This window comes from Mustela nivalis (assembly GCF_964662115.1).
Source record: "Mustela nivalis genome assembly, chromosome: 9".
Taxonomy (NCBI): domain Eukaryota; kingdom Metazoa; phylum Chordata; class Mammalia; order Carnivora; family Mustelidae; genus Mustela; species Mustela nivalis.
In genome coordinates, this window is record NC_139028.1 from 51,855,779 (window position 1) to 51,878,665 (window position 22,887).

The 22,887-nt window shown below is 39.0% G+C and overlaps 1 long non-coding RNA gene across 5 annotated transcripts in view; it reads right to left on the bottom strand.

Moving 5' to 3' along the window:
- LOC309873461 overlaps nucleotides 1-22,887 on the bottom strand; it is a 67,152-nt gene that overhangs the window by 19,075 nt on the left and 25,190 nt on the right. For all 5 annotated transcript variants that reach the window (XR_014316367.1, XR_014316368.1, XR_014316369.1 and 2 more), the window contains 3 exons: nucleotides 19,452-19,550; nucleotides 13,348-13,446; nucleotides 1,196-1,255 (listed from right to left, as the gene is read on the bottom strand). This is a non-coding gene — a long non-coding RNA (uncharacterized lncRNA). The remainder of the gene's footprint in view (nucleotides 1-1,195; nucleotides 1,256-13,347; nucleotides 13,447-19,451; nucleotides 19,551-22,887) is intronic.

Consider the following 22,887-nt stretch of genomic DNA (forward strand, 5'->3'; position numbering starts at 1 on the left):
CAATCATCAAGAAAGATTCAATTATATTCAGAGTGTGTGGTTTCCAAAGGAGGAGCATGGACCAATATTTTGAAAAGGCTTTCAACAAGACTGATTGAACTAAAACGTTTTCCTGAATAAATATTACTTATTCGGAACATGCAGGCCCCATCCCCATCCTGGTTCATGAACTCTTTGCTGTAATTCCTTATCTCCCCAAATCATTAAGAAGGAGGGAGAGGTGAAATGTGAGATGGACTGTGCTAGGGACTGAATATATCTTACTCAAATTCATATGTTGAAATCTTAATCCCCAGTGTGATGGTATTAGGAAGTGGGGCAAGATCTGGGGAATGATTAGGTAATGAGGGCACAGCCCTTATGAATGGGATTAGTGCCCTTATAAGTAAAGGCCAAGAACTAGCTAGCGTCTTTTCTGCCATCTGCAAACCAGGAAGTGGGTTCTCACCAGACACCAGATCTGCCAGAGCCTTGATTTTAGGCTTCTCAGCCTCCAAAACTGTGAGAAGTAAATTTCTGTTAGCAGCCTGGGGTGCCTGGGTGGCTCAGTGGGTTAAGCCTCTGCCTTCAGCTCAGGTCATGATCCCAAGGTCCTGGGATCAAGCCCCACATCGGGCTCTCTGCTCATCAGGGAGCCTGCTTCCGCCTCTCTCTCTGTCTGCCTCTCTGCCTACTTGTGATCTCTGTCAAATAAATAAATAAAATCTTAAAAAAAAAAAAAAAGAATGTCTGTCCCTGCTATGACCCTGACCCTTTATAAGCACAATCTCAATCCTATCAGCAATTCTAAAAGGCAGGTATTATATACACTTGACTTACAGATGATGAAACAAGACTAAAAAGGGGTTAAGTAGCTGCTCCAAGGTCACAGACCTAAAAGTAGACCTACATCCAAACCCCTGTGCCATTTCTTTCAAAGTTTATGCTTTTGCACTGTACAATGCTGCCTAATGCAATATTTTCATAGCATCCAAATAGGTGAGTAAAATTGGTTGAAATAAAAAAAATTTTTTAATGGAAATACATTATGGTGTATGGTGTCATGAAGCAAAACATTGGACCAGGTGATATAGAACAAGTAGATCTCGCTCTGCCATCAGCCACCTAACCATATGACCTCAGCCAAGAGACTCCATCTCAAAATCATAAAATCAGACTGCAAATGCTGAAAAAATACATATTGAAAATCACTTACCCCTTCTCAATCCTCTTCCTTTGTAGAAGAGGAATTTGAGGCCCAGATGAAGCCATTTGCCTACAATCACACAAAGGCACAATTCAGGTTTATCAAACCCATCTAGGGCTCCTTCCACTGGATTGTCTCTTCTCCCTAGGTCTTGGCCTCCCTGTGTACAAACCAAACCTCCAAGACTGTGTTCTCTTAGTTTGGGCTGTTAAAGAGGAATAGCATAGACTGGGTGGCTCCAACAATAAACATTTATATCTCATAGTCCTGGAGGCTAGAAGTTCAAGATCAAGGCCCCAGGAGATTTGGTGTTTGGGGAGGGAACTCTCCTTGTTTGCATAGGACTGTTTTCTCCTTGTACCTTCACACAGCTGAGAGAGATAGCATCTTTCTCGCTTTTTTTTTCTTGTTTAAATTTTTTTTTTTTTAGTATAGTTGACACATAATGTTACATTAACTTCAGGTATACAACATAGTGATTGAACAAGTTTACACATTATGCTATGTTCATTGCAAACGTAGGTACCACACAAACGTTGGTACAACACAATTAAAACACCATTGACTACATTCCCTCTGCTGTATCTTTTATTGCTAATGACTTATTCATTCCATAACTGGAAGCCTGTATCTACCACTACTTTTTAAAAATTTTTTATTTATTTTATTATTTTTTATAAACATATAATATATTTTTATCCCCAGGAGTACAGGTGTGTGAATTGCCAGGTTTACACACTTCACAGCACTTACCATAGCACATACCCTTCCCAATGTCCATAACCCCACCCCCCTTCTTCCAACCCCCCTCCCCCCAGCAACCTTCAGTTTGTTTTGTGATATTAAGAGTCACTTATGGTTTGTCTCCCTCCCAATCCCATCTTGTTTCATTGATTCTTCTCCTACTCTACCACTACTTTTTATCCATTTTGCTCATTCCCTCCAACCCGCTCCCCTCTGGCAACCATCAGTTTGTTCTTGTGTTTCTTCTTACAAGGGTACTCATCTCATTCATAAGGGCTCCGTGCTCAAGACTTAATTACGTCCCAATTACTGTCCCACCTCCAAATACTATCACATTGAAGGTTAAGGATTTCAACATATGAATTTTACAGGGACACAAACATTCAGTCCATAATATGCGTGGTCCACTTAGACTGTACTATATAAACGTAGAGGATTTTATTACGATTTCTTAGTGTGTAACTGTAAAGTGAGAGGTCTCAGAGATACTATGAAAGACCATACAGCCTCTTGCCTATTTGTTCGGGTGGGGGGGACGGGTAGTGGGTAGAGAAAGAGAAGGGGAGGGAAAATGGGTCCTGAAGAGAAACTTTTCCTTAGGGCTGCCTCAGATCCCAATAATACACCTGAGTAAGTTTCTGTTCTTTATAACAAACCCCAAAAAACTAACTAACTAGAAAACAGAGAAAAGTCTTTATCTAAATTAACTTTTTCCAGAGCATCAGATGATACTCTGGTGTAGTGTATATAGGTAGAAACACCCAGATGCTAGTATTTGGGGAAAAAAAGTTACGTGATTCACACAAAAAAGAGCATTTCCTGCTGGACCTCTCTTTAGATCTTCCATCTCATTCCTCCACCAAAACAATTATTATTAATATAAAAAGGCGAAAAGAGCCAGCATGTGAGCTTTGGCTCAGAAGCGATGGAGGAACAGCCTTCCTTCCTTCTGACTGCATTTGGCTCCTATGTGCTTCCCGCAGGTACAGTTTTTGGCCGGGATCGTCAGCGCAGTGTTTTGCTTAGCAACTGATGGGCTTTCATTGAAATAACCTCTCTGCTTAGAGGGAGAAGACTTGCCTATGTCACCTTATAAGTTAATACATTATGCTACAGTGGAGTACAGCTAGAGGGTTATGAAAAGTATTTCCTAAAATGTTTTTGTTGGGACCCTATCCCCGTGAGATGCTATGTGACAAAAGGTTCTGAGGTCAAATAAGTTGGGGAAATGCTGCCTTCGTTACTGCCTCTTAAGGAGTCATTAATGCACAGGAACATTTTAAAAGTCTTCTCTGCTGGCTCCTCCTCCTTACCAGATTTCTCAATTCAAAGTGCCTTTGGAGCTTGGCTTTGGGCCTTAACTCCTCTCTACATTCTCCCTAGACAATGTCGTCCAGATCCATGACTTTAGATTCAATACCAGTGATTTCCCAATTTATACCACAGACTTTTCTCCTAAGCTCCAGACTCTTGGATATAAGATCTATTTGATAGCACCTCTTACATGTTAATAAGTATCTTGAACAGAATGTGGATAAAACAATCTCTTGATTTCCTTCACCCCTGTAAGTCTTTGTTTCCTTAGACTTTCCTTGCTCAGTCAATAATTTTACCATGTAATCAACTCTCAAGCTCAAGCCCAAGAGCTACAAGTCATCACTGTCTTCTCATTGGTCCTTATATCACACATTAACTCATCAGGAAGCCCTTTTATCTTCACTCCTGAAAAACATGCGGGTGCCATCCGCATCTCTCTACCTGTTCTGACAACCCCATCATCGTCTCTCAGGCGAGCTACTATAAGAGCCTCCTAACTGGTCTCCACTTGTCATCGTGGCCTTTAAATTCCATTTTCTACACAACAGCCAAGGAGATTTCTCTTTTGCAAATTATACTATTAGATCGTGCTAAGGCTTAAAGCCCTTCATATTGCTTTCTACTGCATCAACAATTAAATCTTCCTTCTTACCATGGCCTCTAAGATCATCTCTTCACACACACTTTCCTGTTTGGTCAGTTTCTCAGCTCCAGCCACAGAGGCTCTCTTTCTTCTTCCAACATGCCAAGCTTTGTCTTGCCAGGTCTGTGGGCTCATTGTTCACTCTGCTGCTTGCATTTCTCCAATTCCAGTTCTTCCCTATAACATCACCCTTTAATTTTCCACAGTCCTTACCATTATTCGAGGTCTTACCTGTTTGCTTGGTCATTCAGCTTTTTGGGGGAACCACTAGAAAGTGAATTCTATGAAGGCAGGGCAGCTCATTCTTCATCAGGATTTGTTCAGTGCCTGGCACATAACAGGTACTGAATAAATATTTGCTGACTGTATGAAATGATTTGAAAAATTATGTATTGGAGAAAACTGTGAAACTTAGTTTAACCCTACAGTTTTCAAGTTTATTTGAGCTCAGGACCCTACCTACCATTGTAAAGAATATTCACTCTCCTGGGATCCTTTCCTAGAATGCACTTGTTTTTCTGCTGATTTAATATCAGTATTGAGAAGAGTTAATATTGGAGACCTGGTGGATCTTCAACATCAGGACTTGAAAATCTCTTATAAGCAGGCATTTTAGCAGGTCTTTGGGAGTCCAGAGTATTTTTTTTAGGAGAACGATAGTTTTAAAAGTAAGTTGAGTATTTTTTTTCCTTAGGATATGGATTAAAAAAAAAAAAAAAAACAAGCTAGCAGCTTAAGATTACAGGGCTCAGGGACAGATGAGGTGTTGGAGGTGGGAGAGAGGGAGTCCAGACAGGATATAGCAAAATTAAGGGATGTGGTTGACTAAGGGTAAATGAGATTGAGGCTCAGTAAAGCTTTCCTACTTGTAATGGAATTTTTAGAAACAGAAACCTGAGTTGGAAACTTGGCTATTTTTATACGATGTATGTTTTCTGTAATTATTTGTTTTCTGTTTTCCCTCATGTTTAGTAAAGCTGTTCTTGAAAATACCAGCCTGTCTTAGTTATGCCAAGAGAAAACATATTTGTCCACACTGAAAAATTTAAAGGGGAAACCACCCAGTTTTAGATGAGACATGACCAGGTGATGTAGTGGCATAGAGAATCTGGAAAACAGAAACCCAAAGTGAAGATGAAAGTCAAGCACGGAGTTAGGGGAAGTTGTCCCTCCCTTCCACAACCTAGAAACACTCTTTCAAAAGTCTGATTTGGGGGGCGCCTGGGTGGCTCAGTGGGTTAAAGCCTCTGCCTTCGGCTCAGGTCATGATCTCAAGGTCCTGGGATCGAGCCCCGCATCGGGCTCTCTGCTCATTGGGGAGCCTGCTTCCTCCTTTCTCTCTGCCTGCCTCTCTGCCTATATGTGATCTCTGTCTGTCAAATAAATAAATAAAATCTTAAAAAAAAAAAGTCTGATTTGGTTCAGCTCTGATCTGTTTAAACTTTGGAAAGTTTTGTGTTGAGTTCTAATTAGACAAAGCTAATTCTTTACAAAGTCACACACATGAAATAGTAAACTATAGTAGGAATTATTTAGTTATAAAAAGCCTTAGACAGAATTAACCAGGAGAACTTAAGAAGCTCTCTGTGACTTGAGAAGAAGTCCTCTGTGACAGGCAAAGAGTATGTAAGGGATGCCTGGGTGGCTCTGTCGGTTGAGCGTCTGCCTTGGGCTAATGATGCCAAGGTCCTGAGATCTGGTCCATATCTGGCTCCTTGCTCAGCGGGGAACCTGCTTCTCCCTCTGCCTGAGGCTCCACCTGCTTGTGCTCTCTCTCTCTCTCTCTCAATCTCTCTTTCTCTGACAAATAAATACATAAAAGCTTAAAAAAAAAAAAGAGTAAGTGAGAAGTTCTGTGCCTACAGCAGAGTGCTCTGAGTGTGGATCTCAGTATTTCTTAATCCATGATTACACTAAAGTTGAGAGCTGGATTTTGTCTTTGGGGAAGGCTCTTGGAGAGACCAATGCGAGAGCATTTTTAGTCATAAAGATGAGTGAAACCCAGGGGAATAATCCAGATATAAAGGATTGGAGGATTTGCGTACAGTATTTAGCAAGATAAAGGGTTGGCCTGGTAGCAGCTGGCCCTTATGTTATTTCTGGTTGTTCTTTATTAGGTAGGATGTGGACTTAGGGAGCATATTAGTCAGGGTTCTCCAGAGAAACAGAACCAACAGTGTACCAGTGTGTGGGGGGTGAAGAGTAGGGAGATGCACATTCTATAGAGCCAGTGTCCCAGTTTGAGTCTTATGCTGGAAGCTGCTATAGAACTAGGAAGAGCTGATGTCCCAGTTTGCAGGTTGTCAGGTAGGAGAATTCTTTCTTATTCAGGGAAGGGTTAGCCTTGCATTCTAGTCAGGCCTTCAACTAATTGGGGAGCAATACGCTTTACTTAGTCTACTGATTTGAATGTACATCTCATCCAAAAACACTCTCACAGAAATACTCAGAATAATGTTTAACCAAATATCTGAGTACCCTGCGGCTCAGTCAACCTGACACAAAAATTAACCACCACAGGTACAGAGGCATGTACACAATCAGATTTCCACTCAGGATGGTCAGCCATCCTAGAAATAGGGTAGCAGTTTCGACAGAAGGATAGAGAGAATCAAACCCTATACCAGGCATAGCCAACAGATTCCCTGACAATGACACTTGAGATTTAGCTTCAATTTTTTTTTCCTCCTGTGTTATATTTCCTGTTTGCTATCTTTAAGCCTTGGTATTATGGGTTGAGTTGTGTCCTGAAACAGATGTGTTGGAGTCCTAACATCTGGTACTTCAGATGTCACCTTATTTGGAGATAGGATCATTATAAAGATTATCAAGTTAAAATGAGATTGTTAGGCCCCATTACAAAGGAGGCAATTTGGACATAGAGACATGCATAAAGGGAAGACAGTGTTAAGAGATACAAAAGAACACAGCCATCTACAAGTCAAGGAGAAAGGCCTAGAACACATGCTTTCCTCTCAGCTCTCAGAAGGAACAACCCTCCCAACACCTTGATTTCAGATTTCTACTTTCAGAACTTTGAGACAATAAACATGCTGTTTAAGCCTCTCAATATGTGGTCCTTGCCATGGCAATCCTAGGAAACCAACATGCTTTGTTGAGTCTACTACACATACTATCTTGCGTTAACAATGCTTGCAAGGATGAAGACAGGAGCTGAGGCACATGTAGAGAATAAAGCTCCAGGGGTGGGGGCCAGGCGAGTAGGTAGGAGGGGAGGTGACAAGTTGGAGGGAAGGTTTAGAGATGGCACAGTTAGGGAAGAATCTGCGAGCGATGAGCTGTGAGCAGGGTCTCCAATGAGGTGTTGAGGATGATAGTACTTTGCATACAAAATAATATTATAAATAAGGGTAGATATCATTATGACTGTTGACAAGATCATCACCAGAAAAATTTACTGGTTTCCCTACTGGAAAAACTAATATGACTCGTTCATAGTGATCATTCCTGTGTTTGATCAGCTGAGAACTATTTAATGGAGTTTATATTAACTTTAAAATGTTAAAAATTGAAAGGTTTGATGTAACATTGACGATGTTGAAAAGCAAAGGGCATATATTAACTCTGACAATGTTAAAAATTAAAGGGATAATCTTTGATGACAGCTACATCAGCCATGGAGGCACAAACATCTTGAGAGAGGAATATGGGAGCAGAAGTGACTATAGCATCACATGTTGCAAATACGCCTTCTTGTCTGAATGCTACCACACAGGCATTTGGCACATTGTTTCCCTAGGTATCCCTTCCACTGAAATGGAGTATCATAAGGCCATATGAGTAGAAAAAAAAGAATGGAAGGAAGGAAGGAAGGAAGGAAGGAAAGAAGGAAGGAAGAATCTCTGCTCTACCCCACAGCCAAGTACCTATCCATTTGAAACAACCAGATTTGGTTTCAGACAACACTATCTTTAGGATATTTAACAAATGTATTAAATTATTAATGTGAGATAAAAATGTTATTTAATAATCTGTAAAAATTAATGCTTCTTTAGTGTACTCATTTCATGGTTTATTTCTAAAATCTTTAAAGTAGCATCTAGTTTCAGAAAATAGAATGAAGATTCCTTGGAGGTCTAGAAACTAGAAGAAGGAAAAGAAATCCAATGACAGTATCTTGACATCTTTAATACAGAATAATACTAATATGATAACAACAGCTACTCCTTTATTCTAAGGATTTCCATTTTAAAGGCTTGCTGTTATTAATTTTCCTTGCCTAACTCCTTTTTAATTATAATTTTTTAGCACTGTGTGCATGAGATGAATTCTATTAAATACCAAATGATTTCCCACATATCTTAGTTTAGAATCTGTCTCTTTTAATAGACAGAAATTACTTTCCCCAGAAGTGTGATACAGTAACATTGTCCAGACAGTCAAAATGAATGTCATTGTCCTTCTTCCTTATTGATGAAAAACTACTGATGCTTCTAGTCCGAGGTATAGCTAGGAAGAAATTGATAATGCATAACTAGGAAAGTTTTCTTTCCTGGGGCATGGAGTTGAAGGGTAGGGGTGTGGATCGAGTGTCCTTTCACCTTAAGGATCTGTTAGGATATCCACAAGAAACACAGTTGACATGTTTTCTCAAGAAATATTTGAGGCACGCCTGGGTGGCTCAGTCAGTTAAGCTGCTGCCTTCGGCTCAGGTCATGATCCTGGGGTCCTGGGATCGAGTCCCGCATTGGACTCCTTGCTCGACAGAGAGTCTGCTTCTCTCTCTGCCTCTGCCTGCCACTCTGCCTCCTTGTGTGCTTGCACGCTCTCTCTCTCCCCCCCCCATCTCTGATAAATAAATAAATAAATAAAATCTTAAAAAAAAAAAAAAAAGAAAAGAAATATTTGAATGATTATTCCTGATCTGGGATGGCCCGTATAGGATATATTGTCTTTATATCTCTAAATATTCTGCAAGAGTCTGAAATCCATTCTACTCTGTGAAGTCATTTTTGTAAAGGAGATCCCAAATGAAATGAATGGCTGGGCAATGACTTTGGGAAGGTCTAAACCAGTTCTGATGTAATGCTTCTTCCAGAAAAATCCTAGGACTTTTGGGGGTGCTTGTTTCTGGTTCCATTTCAAAATATGACAGCCTTGGGTAGACTTAATCCAAGTGGACATGATTACACAGCCCTGTTCCACATCATTAGTGAGAGTAAATGCCTCTGCCAGAATTCTGCCAACACTGTTTCTAGCCAGACATCCATTAGTAAACATTGCAGTCTTAAAATATTGGTTGGCTTCTGTGGCTTGTCTGCATAATGGAAACTAGGTCCAGATTTTTTAAAGTATCAACATGAATAATCATAGAAATGCTGTTCTCCAAGAGATATAGTTAGAAATTTGAGGCATCCAGAGTAGAATTTTGGTAAAGACCTGTTTAATTTCTTATTTTTTTTAATTTAAAATATTCTTAATTGAAAGTAGAAAAATATTTCTGGTTTTGTGATCATGCCAGTTAAGGAGATAATTCTTAGCTCCAACTTTCCCTTGCTCGGTATGGCTACTTTACATTCTGTATAGAGATCAGCATAATTTGGAACATCCTTCTTCCTCGTGAGTAGTTGATCATTCCAAAGTAGGTATTTCTAACAAACTGAGAGGATTTAGCTGAAATTCACATTACAGATAATTGTCATATTTTACACATTCTTAAAAATGACAGTTCTTCTAGTTAGCATACACTTCACAGTTGAAAAACACACCAACCTCTGTTCTCTCTATTGATCCCTGATGGTCCTTGAGGTGGAAAGGGAAGGCCATATTTGCCTTTTACAAGTGAGAAAACAAGCTCAAAGAAATAAAGAACTTAGCCAAAATCACAAGTACCTTAGACTGTTTTCAAGGTCAGCCTGAAGGTCAGGGATAGTATCTTCTTAGTATTCCTTGTTGAAGAAGGAAAATCTGCCAGTTGGGTGGGAAGGTTCTAGACTCTGTATCCTGCACACAAGTCCTTTGATCTCATCTAGCTCTAGGTCCCCTATGTTTGCTAGAACTCAGTAGTGATAGCTTCCTTTAGAACATGTCTAGAATGAAACGAGTTTAACCTTAAAAGATTTACTTACCACCTGCAAGTAGTAAGAATCACAGCCCTCTCAGAAAGCCAAAGTGCTGAGAAGTTTTTGAGGCTATTTCACAAACCTTGACAAGGTTACTTAAGTGAACTACATTGCCTTCTCAAATGAAGGACAACAAATACATAGGGATGATAAATTGTAGAGATCACCTTAGAAGCAAAGACATCCTTGGTGGGCATTTGTAAGTAAGATACTGAATTTGCTAAGTCTCCTTCCCTGGAAAAGCCCTGTGAACATCCACATGTTCTTTTTTTACACTCATCACAATACCCGCACTGAGAGCCGCCTAGACAGGAATGATCATCCCATACTACTTATGGAAAAGTCAAGGGTTCAGAGATCAATGGACTGATCAAGGTCTCAGAGTGAGTCATTAGGAGAGACTAACCTCAGGGCTTATTTCTTCTTCTTCTTTTTTTTTTCTTGTTAAATTTTTTTTTTTTAACGATTTTATTTATTTATTTGACAGAGAGAGAGAGAGATCACAAGAGGCAGAGAGGCAGGCAGAGGGTGACGGGGAAGCAGGCCCCCCCGCTGAGTAGAGAGCCCAATGTGGGGCTTGATCACAGGACCCTGAGATCATGACCTAAGCTGAAGGCAGAGGCTTAACCTACTGAGCCACCCAGGCCCCAGGGCTTATTTTTTCTTGATGATTTAAATGACTTGCTTCAGTTAATCAGAGAAAAATATTTGGAGAATGAGGACATTTACGGGATGTTTATCAAATATGCAGGTAATGAGGATTCAGTGCTATTTCTCACTCTGCTTCCAACTAGTCATGAGGTATGGACAAGTCACTTAAACAGGCTGGGCCTCATTATCATTCCTGGAGAAAGGAAGCAGATCAGGAGTTTTCCAACTTCATTCTTTTTAAAGGAAATTCTTAATGATTTAGACAGTCATTCAAAGTGCATTGTAATGTTAACAAAATTAATTGATAAAATCTGAGATGCATACAATCTACCTCCTGCTTGGTTTTCCCCACCTCCTACAGTATTCCTTGGATACAGTCTAAAAGCTATGATTTTATATAATCTGAAAGTTACTTTCTGTTTTAAAAGTTAATGTTTTATGATTGGAAGCAACTGGCTTTCAAATCTGCTACCTGCTCCCATCCCCTACGGCATCTTGGGATATAAAAGAGCTCCAGACTGGAAGTCTGGAGGAGCTGGGTGTGGATCTCTGCTCCACCCACCAATTATCTATGTCACTTTAATCAAGTTGCTTCACCTAAGTTTCTGTGTCCTCATCTATAAAATAGAAATAGTAAGGGCACCTGGGTGGCTAAGCCGATTAAGTGTCCCACTCTTGGTGTCCGCTCAGGTTGTGACCTCAGGGGCATGATCTCAGGGTAGTGAGACTGAGCCCACGTTAGGTTCCTTGCTCAGCACAGAGTCTGCCTAAGACTCTGTCTTCCTCTCCCTCTATCCCACCCTCTTTCTCAAATAAATAATCTGGAAAAATAAAATAGAAATAGTAACCTTTCCCAAGAGTGCTTTGTAAACTGTAAAGGACTGAATAAATGTACAATGTCGTTAGTATTATCTTCTGTGCACAACACAGAAGGAGATGGTTTTATGTTCAGAATGATGCAGAGGACCAACATGGGTTGAGCTGTTCTTTGGCAAGCTTGCCTACGAGTAGAGGTGGTATCTATCATATTTGAGCTTCATTTTCTCTGAGAGCTGAAAGCCAAGTCAGTAGAGAAAGTGTGGGCTATCGACACAGGAAATAATGAAACCAAGGAGGCATCATCGTTAAGTTTAAAGGGAAGAGCTGGGGGTGCCTGGGTGGCTCAGTGGGTTAAAGCCTCTGCCTTCAGCTCAGGTCATGATCCCAGGGTCCTGAGATTGAGCCCCGCATCGAGCCCTGCATCGGGCTCTCTGCTTAGCCGGGGGCCTGCTTCCTCCTCTCTCTCTCAGCCTGCCTCTCAGCCTACTTGTGATCCCTGTCAGTCAAATTAAAAAAATAAATAAAAAAAATAAAGAGGAGAACTGTTCCCATAAACTGACCTTGATAATAGTGACCTGGCTACATTCCCCCTCTGCACAAAGCCATGACCCATTAATAATTGCCGTCATTCAATGAGTGGTGCTTACTACATGCTAGACACTGATTTTTACATGAGTTATCTCATTCAATCTTATCAGAATCCTCTGCAATGATGTTATCCCTATTTTATAGTGACAGATAACCAATAAAATGGGGGTATGATTCCTATTTTGTAACTTAGAAAGGCTAAATAATTTGCTCAGGTTCATATAACGGGCAAGTGGCAGAACCTGAACTCCGAATTCAAAACTCTAAACTGCTTGCTTGACTCTATTATCTCTCAGTTGGAAGAAATGGGTTTTCTCACTCGCATAGGGCCAAAAGCCTCTATTCCTCTGTATGTTTGCAGTGCCTGAGTCAGCTCCATCTCTTCATTTTTACTATCGTTTTTATTCCTCCGTTCAAACGGGCTCATTCATCTTCATAAAACTTGAAGGTGGAAAGCCCCTATCAGTCAGCAATGGCCCAGCGCACCCCCACCCATCTCCTGCTGGTCCTCTCTAGCATGTCTTCTGCTCAAGAGTTAGGGAATGGAGCCACATCCCTTACCTTGGGGAGTCAGTCCCATAACTAATTCATCTCTGTCAGGAAGATTTTTGTCTTATGCACATCCTCTTCAATTTTGCATTCTACCCAATTCCTTCTTTCTGTGGGCTGCACACTTCAGCTCTTCAGATCACACTGCCTAAGCCTGCCTAGGTTCTCAGCAGTGATTCTGCCTGAGTTGCCTTTTCCCCTCACACTATGGTCTGAGTATTTTTCTTATTAGCACCTGGAAGATGCTTTCCCCAGTGGACAGAAGCAGAAGTGAGCCGCAGGATGCTGGGAAAGAAAGGGAGGAGGAAGAGGAATGAGCACAAGACTTGAAACCTACTTAGTCAGCAAACCTTGGACCCAGCTCAGCCTGGACATTTAGGTGCCCCCGACTGCAGGCAGCAGAGGCATTTACTGTCCAGCTAGGCATGATTCCATGAGGATGCTGTGCCAGGCTCTAAACTTGTGCCAGCAGTTACAGAAATAAATGGAGTGCATCATCAGAAGAAAGTGTGGAGCAGTGGACACTATGTCAGCTTTGGGATTTGAAAAATCCAGTTTAAGTTATTGTTTTCCTTTTTACATAGCTATGGGGAAACAATACCTACCTACATTGTTTCTGTAAAGATTCGAGATAATGACCTGGCTTACAGTAGGCATTCAATCAATGAGTACTCTTATTTTTCAAAGCCCTGATTCTAAATAACTTGTTAGAACCACATCCTCATAACTTTCTATCTCATTTGGCACGTCTAGGCAGCTATCCTTACCTCTTATTCTTCCATTCTAAATGTGCCGAAAATCAGTTTAGAGTATCTTCATATTCTGGTTTCACCCAGCATCAGCAATTCCACATGGTTCACCATGGTCTAGAAAACAGAACTCAGATATTAGCTATCAGGTACAAATCAACATTAAATTTGCTTTTCAATTTTCACTTTGATGTGAACCTTCCCATTGACATGCTGAAATAGATATAGCTATCAATCTGTCACTTTGTTACAAGTTTTGCATGTATGTTGACAATTTCTTATTTGTGTCAAGGAACCATTCCATGTGCCTGGGTGTTGGCAGTGGTATCTTAATATGCAAATAGAACCCAACTTGGACAAAATATTTCACTAAACATTCTTTTCAAATGAATGCACAAGACCTTTCTCAGCCAAAGGAAACAACCTCTCTTAGGCAACTGAAATCTACTCACTTAACAAATATTTATTGAGTGTCTACAATGTACAAAAAGGCCTTGTAGGCACTGGGATACACTGTTTGACATGGCAGACATGCCTCTTGAAATAAATCTCCCCTCTCATGGAGCTTACATTGTAGTGGGAAATACACAATAAACAAGAAACACATAAATAAAGAAAATTAATTTGAGATAAGGATGATTGCAATGAAGAAAGAAAACAAAGTGATATACAGTGATTGGAGAAGCTTTCTGTTTATTTATACATTTACTTTTACCTTAATTTACAAATCAAAGTAATAGATGCACACAGATTTAAAAAAAAAAAAATCAGATCTCTCCCCCCAAATCTAATGAACATGGAAAGGAAACGTGGGAAAGTTTTTCTGAGGCAATAATAACTGAGCTGAGATCTGAAGTAGGAGGAGACATCTATAAGAAGGCCTGGTGAAAAGCTATCAGCAAAAGGAAATGGCAATGCAAGGGCACTGAGTGCATAGGAGCATGGTGTACAGGTCCATCAGACAGAGGAAATGACAATGTAGTTAGGGTGAATTGACCAAAGGATTGAGAGGTAGGAGGCAAGACTGTAGACACAGAGAGAGGTGGAGCATAAAGGCTCTTGAAGGATATAACAAGGCTATTGGCTATGTTCCAGTTACAGTGGGAGGCCATGGACAGGGTTGGATTAAGCCAGGCAGCGATACAGACTGATTCACATTTTTTAAAAGCTGATTCTGTCTTCTGGCTAAAGGGTGGAGTATAGAAGAACAACAGTGAAAACAGGAGGCTTTTAGTAGTCCAGATGTGTGATGATGGTGGCTTAGAGCAGGATAATAATTATAATGATGATGAAATTGAGGATTTCTTTCAGAATAATTTGTTCAGAATGTCCAGAATTTGTTGATAAATTGGATTTGGGGAGTGAGGTAAAGCAGAATAAGTCTCCTATGTTTGGACTGGAATTTTGGGGTGTATGGTGGTGCCATTTACTGAGACAGGAAAGACTGCAGGTAGAACATTTTTGGGGGAACTGGTTTTGATTTGGGAAAGTTAAGTATGACAGACCTAGGAAACAGTCACGTGGAAATGTCTAAAAGGATGACTTGCTTGTCCTCTCTCACAATGCACAACCAACTTGTGGGCTAGGCTAGAGGTATGCAAGAAAGAAGCCAGACACCCAGCTAATTCCAGATGCCTCAGTATTCAATTTGCAATTTTTCCTAAGAATTGATTCAGGGGTTTAGGGCCCATGGTGGATACTCCTTGGATACCTATACTACATTCTAAGATGTGTCTGAATAGCTGTGGTTGGTAAAGGAAGTACTTTCCCAGAACAGAGTTAAACTTGGCCAAAAAACATTTCCAACTACATTTTCTACTTGGCATGTAGATAGAATATGGCATGGTATGAAGAAATAATACAATCTGGTTTGAAAATGTTTCTTAGGCATATACATATTAAGGAGAAAAGGTTTTTTTTTTTCTCCTTCAGATTCTGGTTCATAAATTTATAGTTCTAAGAATTAGGAGGATCTTAAAGAACAGGAAATTTAGCCCCTGATCTCAGACACACAAAATACTAAGGCAGTTAATTCCTAGAAGAATCACTATTATCCATCCTATCATTATTACTACTAAATTCAGTAGTGATTTATTAATCATTACTCTATTTTTGTAATAGAGCTTTCTGCCTTTGAGAATTAGGCTTTTTCTTCAATCTCCTTACTTTATACATTCAGGTCCTCAAAACCTATTTTCAGCTAAAAAATTAAGTGTAAATAAAAAATTCAGTAGAGATAAAACATTAAAATAATTTATAATCACCAGGATGCTTCCTCATATGCAAAGTGTGCCTTGGAGTTAAAAAAAAAAAATCCCTCTCCCTGCCCTAGTGTTTAAACATCTCCCCTGGGATATCATTTTGTTTTTCTTTATTTTTAATGATTTTATTTATATATTTAATTGAGAGACAGAGAGAGGGAGTGCATGTGCATGTGTGAGTGCGGGGAGGGGCAGAGGAAAGAGAAAGAGAATCCCAAGCAGAGTATACATTGAGTCTGGAGCCCAATGCAAGGCTCTATCTCATGGCTGTGAGATCATGGCCTGAGCAGAAACCAAGAGTTGGATGCCTGACCAACTGAGCTATCCATGCACCCCTATTATTTTGCTTTTCTAACACAAAGCTGTTACTTTCTGGCCTATCTCATCTATATAAGAAAGACTAGAATTAATATGATTTTTGATGTTGCCAGGCCCTTTCAATTTATCAGATTATTTTATAATGGCCACCTCATTATATAGACTCATTCTTAAAACTATCCTCTTACTGGTTGATGGGTCTGTTACCCTTCTGGAAGCTCCCCTGAGCTAAGTTCATCTATACTCTGTTCTCCCTCAAGCTGTAAATACCCTCTCCCCACCCAAGTCTATTTCCAGTCAACTCCTCTAAAGGTAGAGCAGGAATAATTGTGATACACTGAAACAAAGGAACCAAGGAAGTAGAATTTTTGAAAGCCTAGGAAGTAGCCACATCCTATAACAAAACTGAAAAATAATCACCACTGTCTACATTCAGACCAATACCACAAACTAAAAATGGGAAGGGCATTTGTTTCAATAACAATTTGCTGACAGGGTCTACCATTTCTTGTCATGAGCTATCTGTCCCATTTCTACATCAAAGTCCTGAAGGTTTTGTTTGCTAGGCCTTTCAAGGTAACATTGGAGCTGTGTTCTGTACAAAAACTAGCTCAACTCAGCTTGTGTTCTCTGAAAAAGTTAGCTCAACTCAGGTCAATTATTTCTTGCATTTGTACAAGATAACCTGATTCTCATAACTAGGCTTGTTTATTAAGAGACTTTGGAGAATCTCTCTTCTCAGCATCACTATTGCAAAACAAAGGCTGGAGATACATTACTTTTGCCTTAGTTCCTTAAATCAAGATTAAGAGTTGCACCCACCAGAAAAGAATATTCTCCTTATAGTTTAAATTGCCAACTTCAGAGAAATAATATACCAGATCCCCTTATATATTCTTGACCTACTTACTCTTTCTTCTACTTCCTCAACCAGAAGGGGCTCTACACTTCCTAACAAAGTAACATCTACATTAACACTAATGTAGAAATCAACTATAGTCTTTGATTTATTTTATGACCATCTACTCCCTTTGGTCTTCCCCCAGGACACGGTTCTTTTTAAGAATCTTACATTTCAACTGGAGAATGTAATTTTTAACAATTTTAAATAATTTAGAACAATTATAATTTTAATAATTTTTAAACAAGTTTTATTAATTTTATATTTCAATTGGAGAATTTAAGGTAGATCTAACTTTTTAGTATACTATGTATACTCAATACATAGTATACTATGTATACTATGTATACTCAATAATCTCTTGAAAAGCTTCAGTGCACTTACTAGAATTCTGTTTCTTTCTTCCCCCTTTCCCTTTTTTGTCTTTTCTGAGATGCAGGATTTGGCAATGTAGAAGAAAATACGTACTGATCGGGTATAGGCTAGGGAGCCAGGTATAACCAGCTTTGTGATTTTGGTCTAATTATTCCATTTTTACTTTTGATCTAGTTATTCAGCTTTTCAGAGTTTGAGCCTGGAAATGGATATCTTATGGAATGCTATGAAGATCAAAAGAGATGTGGAATGTCTTAAGCCCAGTGCCTGATGGATTGATTACACAAGTAAAGTTTGATTGATTATAAAGTTTGTATATGTTTGTATATGTAAAGTTTCTATGGGGTCTTGGAATTGGATACCAGTTCACAAAAACTACTGTTTCCTTATTTTCCCTGACAATAAGAATTTCTTATGGTTAAAAATACAATTTCCCTGGTCTCATTCCAGACCTGATGAATCAGAAACTCCAAGCCTTGAGAGCTAAGGAATTAAAAATTTTACAAACATTCCTTGTGATTCGTATTATCAGAAAAGTTATAGAAACACTGATATAGACTATCAGTGCCTATTATGCTCAGTAATTAAAAGCAACATTTGAAATAAAATAACATTATTTTAATAATTAGATATTTTAATGTGTGGAGCTTCATTATGCTACAGTTAAATTACACAGCTGAGTATTTTAACTGAAATTTACATCAAATATTTAAACTTCTAGTCCATCTGTCTTTTTCTCTGTAGGTTCCACAAAATAGTCAAACTTCATTCTCATTAGTGAATAAAAATGATACTGCTTTTGGCTTTAACTAATTTTAAGTAGTAATGTACAACAGGACATAAATGTCTACTATGATATTACTGTTATAATAATAATGGTCTACACCTATAAGACTTGACTTGTGAGTTAACCAGTTAGCTTTATTTTAATATGCTTTTAGTCTAAGCTTCATAGAGGCAAAGCTTGAAATATTATGCATAAAAAACAGCACAAATATCCCTTCTTGCTTGAACCTACATTACTTTTTATTCTTTTTTTGGATGGGCCTCTAGCTAAGTCCACAATTTAGGTTATATTTTTAACGTATTTTTAGATATTTGACATCCAGATACATTTAATATTTCATTCAAAGATGACGTTGTGGATGGCGACTATTCTCTCCTGGTGGTGTATGTGGCGGGGATCCAGAGGAGGGGGCAAAAGAGGAGGCAACGGTGTGTGTGTGGGGGGGGTGGATAAATCAATGTAGGAGCAGCAGCTCTTTCCATATGAAGAACCATTCAAGAAGGAGCATTTACTATCTAGTAAGAGCCAGCTACCATCCTAATTCCTGAATACAGCCACTAACTGCTCCGTTGGTTCACTATTCTCAGTTTTGCCTCTGAGCTTCTGTGATCAGCTAGAGGGGCATGGCAGTTTGTGGTGACTGGTAGACACTTTTCCTGTTTGAAAGAGCCAGGCTCTTCTTGGTTGTCCTGGGCCACAGCTACCACACAATGGTTGACACTCTATTTCAGAACCACATGTAAGTCTTCTATTTTATGTCTATGCCTACTGCATATGAATACAACACAAAAAAATGCTGATGGTTTATCTTGTCCTCAGTCACTGGTAAACCAGATATTAGACACTATCTAGAATCTCAATTATACCATCATGTATTTGATTGTAATTTGCTTTCACATGATACTTTAGTCATTTCCTATTAAAATTATCTTTTATCTTTAACTAGTACCCTTCTACTTTTTTTCTCTACAACATAGCTCCTAGGATAAAACTATACATGTGGAAGGTCCTCAAATGTTGTTTGGAATGAGTAAAGATGAACATATTAATTCATCAGCTGCATTACAGGAGCTGGTTGGTGACTATGTCTCTTTATTTGACATATAGTGATAATGATGAAATTTTCGATAATTTAAGAAAATCTGACATGCAGTGTTTCTTGAAAGTCTGAAACTACCAGCCATGTGAAATTCTGAACATAGTCACTAACAATGATCTCAGACACCAACTCATACTCCCAATGAGTTGGATTAGGAAAATACAGAAAGTACACATAAGAGTTTGAAATAAAGGATTTCAGTTACATTTATCTTTATTTTAAATCTTTTATCTCAAGTACCTCTATTCTATATAACCATCATGAATTTGTTTATATTTTCTTTGGAATTATTCTTTCTTTCTCATTTAGATTTTGATATGTAGTCTTCCAAACTTGCTTTTTATGCACCTATTTTTTCCATAAAAATATGTATATACTTACTTTCTATTGTAGTAAGTATACTAACCCTTTTTATAAAGATGCTTACTGTTGATTGAATGGATGACTACTGAGGGCAAGGAGTGGAGATGGGGGAAATACCTGTAGAGAGACAAAATTTATCAGGTACTTGGAATTATTCTTCAGTTTCATAAATAAGATATGTTTGCTTTCCACTTTAATTTAAATCTATTTTGGGGTATAGACTGTATCATTTACAACAGTATTTGTCAGACTTCAGAATACTTCACAATTATCTGAGAGCTTGTTTAAAAAAATGTTAACACCTCTCGCCACCCGCCCCTCCACCCCCCACACCTGCCTGCCAGTTTCACCCCCAGAGATTCTGATTTAATAGGTAATGAGGCATTTGTTAGTTTTAACTCCACTTCCCATTTTCATCCTAATTTTCCGAGTAATCTCCCTTTGTGCACAGTTTTAGGAAGTATCACCTGGGCCTGGGCCTAAGACACCATCATTTGGAGACTCTATTTCAGAAATTTCCATCTAGAGCAGTAAGACAACAAAGTTAGAACTAGAAATCATTATAGAGTCAGCATGAAGACCACATTGTTCCCATGTTTTGATTTTTGTTGTGGTTCTTCTAAAGTTCCCTCAGTTCCAATTTCTGGTCGATTTTGTTACTCCCTGACATCCTTCCAGTGAGTTCCTTCTTTGTCTGAGGGAGCATGAATTGGTTTATGTTGCCTGCTATGGGGAACTAAACCAATAAAGAGAATCTACATTAGCGGGGTCTAGCAACTTACATTTTTAGCAGTTTCTCCAGATGATTCTGATCCAAGTGGGTCCCTGAGCTACACGTTGAGAAACACTGTTCTATTTCTTTAGTGTTCTACATAGTTCCTCGTATTGTGGTATTCATGTAGAAGGTACTCAATAAATGTGTCCTAGATGAATGAATGGATAAATGGATGGATAGATAATGGGTTCTTTGTAAAGATGACTGACCTCAGGTCTACTAGTGTTAGACTTCTGTCATATAAACGTAGGTTGATTGATGTTGCCCCTAAAGTTTTCTTGTGCGGTATATGTGCTGATTTTACTTTGCTGTAGCTGAAAACCACACAGCAGTTTAGAAAATTAGCGGGAATTCAAAAAAATTCACGTTAGAATCTTACTAAGAATGAAGAAATGAGATTTTGTAAGGTATGGCCATAGTTTTTTGTTTGTTTCTGTTTTTGTTTTTCTTTCTGGATGATGGCATAGATCTTTGCAATCTTGTATATTTCTTCAGTATGTTACACAGTGAAGAAAAATATAAGCGCATGAAAACAGCTAATTAAAATCTCCTTTTCTTGCTTAAATAGGTTGAAAAGTATGCCAGTAGCTAATGGAATTTTTCATGACTTTGACCTTCATGGCAACTTCTTCAAAAGTTGGAGTAAAGGCCATGGAATGTATGCTAAGTTTGCAGGACTTTTCCATTCATGATTTCTTCCATGTTCTAGGAAGTCCTTACAAGTAGTTTCTTTCACACAAGGATAAAGCCCTCAAAGTACTTGTGCACCCTGAAGACCCAGGCTTAGTTGATATTAATATATCTTTGGATCAGTTTGACAATAGTTCCTTACTACTTTCTCATGTTTTTTGAGAGACAGTGTGAGCTGGTGGAACAGACACTGGCTTAAGAACCTGGACACAGAGTTTTGAGCCCTGGCTCTGCAACAGTCAAACTACAGTTTTGGATTTATTTGCCTGACTTCTCCCCCTACTTGGGCAGAGATCATGTTTTATTTGTCTTCCTATCCATACCACCTGGCACATGGTTAGTTCTCAGCTAGTGTTTACTTAATGAAGCTTGAATGAATTCCTAAACTTGGGCAGCTCACAGTCTTTCTGGATTTCACACCTGCCATTTGTAAAATAGACTGCTTGTTCTCTAACACTATTTCCAGGTCCGACATTCTGTGATTATATGATCTGTAGATACTGAAGCCAACCTCCATATGTACAATCTCACTTGTTTGGGGGCATTGAGAAATGGCATTGCATTAGTTGCTTTGTTACAAGTGGCTTCTTCATCTTTGAGTCATTCTTACTGAAAACAGTGTCAAAGAAATGCAGTGTTACTGTGTTAGCAGAGAGCAAATTGAAGAATTGCCCATTCAATATTTACTTTTATAGTTTTGGCAGAGTTCTCTGCTCTATGAGAACTGTTGCGATATTTCACATAGCTTCTTAAAGACATCCTCCATCTCAAGGAGTTGGTACTCATATGATTAGACTGACTTGGCTACATTTCAACAGATTTGTTGGTCAGCCAACAGGACTTCAGATGTCGGGGCATCTATTCATCCATACCATATTTCTCTACTCCTTTATAGTAGAGTGACTTTTGTTTGAAGATTCTTAGGAACATAGTTCTGGGATCATCACATCGACAGTACAGAAGGTTAGAGTGGCAGGATCTAAGGTTTGTTGTAAGGGACCTCAGGGGCTGCCTAAGTGGGGTGGAGTGTATGTGTTTTGGTGGATCCTTAATTAGGCAGGACTCTGAATTCTCATTCCAGCTTCAACCATCTCAACTGAGAGCAAACCCGTTTTTGTTCATTTTAAATATGCTGATCTTCTGAATAAGTTTATTTAAAAAAATGTTCTCCTGCTAAATAACATTTTGACCTATCAATCTAGTCCAACCTCTCATTTACAGATAAAGAGGCTTATGAAGACAAGGGATCTGCTCTTGAGAGAGGCCACTGGAAGAACTAGACTGGCTCTTAATTAAAAAAAATTTTTTTCAGTAAAACAAATGTCATAAGTAGAAGGTATAGGTGGAAAAACTTACAGTAGGAGAATGCTTAATTTTTATAGTTTACAAAACACTAATACATATATGTCATTTGGTTTTCACAACAGACTTGGGAGCCAAGCAGTACAGGTATTATTAACCCTAATTTACAGATGAGGAAATTGACACTAGGGAAGTTCAAGTGGCATGCACAGGCCCTAAGTGTGAGAGTCTGGCCTACAGCTCAAGTCTTCTGACCTTGAGCTCAGTACTTTTTGTATTACACCACTATGCAGACTAAGGAATTACACCACCATGCAGACTGAAGAAAGACACATGACAAATAAATGTGTCAAGATATCTCAGAGACAGGAATCAGTAGTGGGTAGAGGACTCACACAGTCTGGTGCCTGAGGATACGATTTGGCAATTGTGTGCATTTCCCCAGAGTGGTCTTATGCTGTCATTGCTCACAGTCTGAATCATGCACATTGTTCCCACTGGGGGAACATTTGAGCATACTTCTCCATGTGCTATTTTAGCAACATCGATTTGCTAATTATGAAGACAAAATTATCTTATTAGATCATAAGGAAACCTGCCTTTTGGTTTTGTCAAGACTTTGTTCCTGCTGGTTAAAAATCTTTTGGTATTCCATAAGAACTGACCTAGTCAAAAGTTTAATGCACA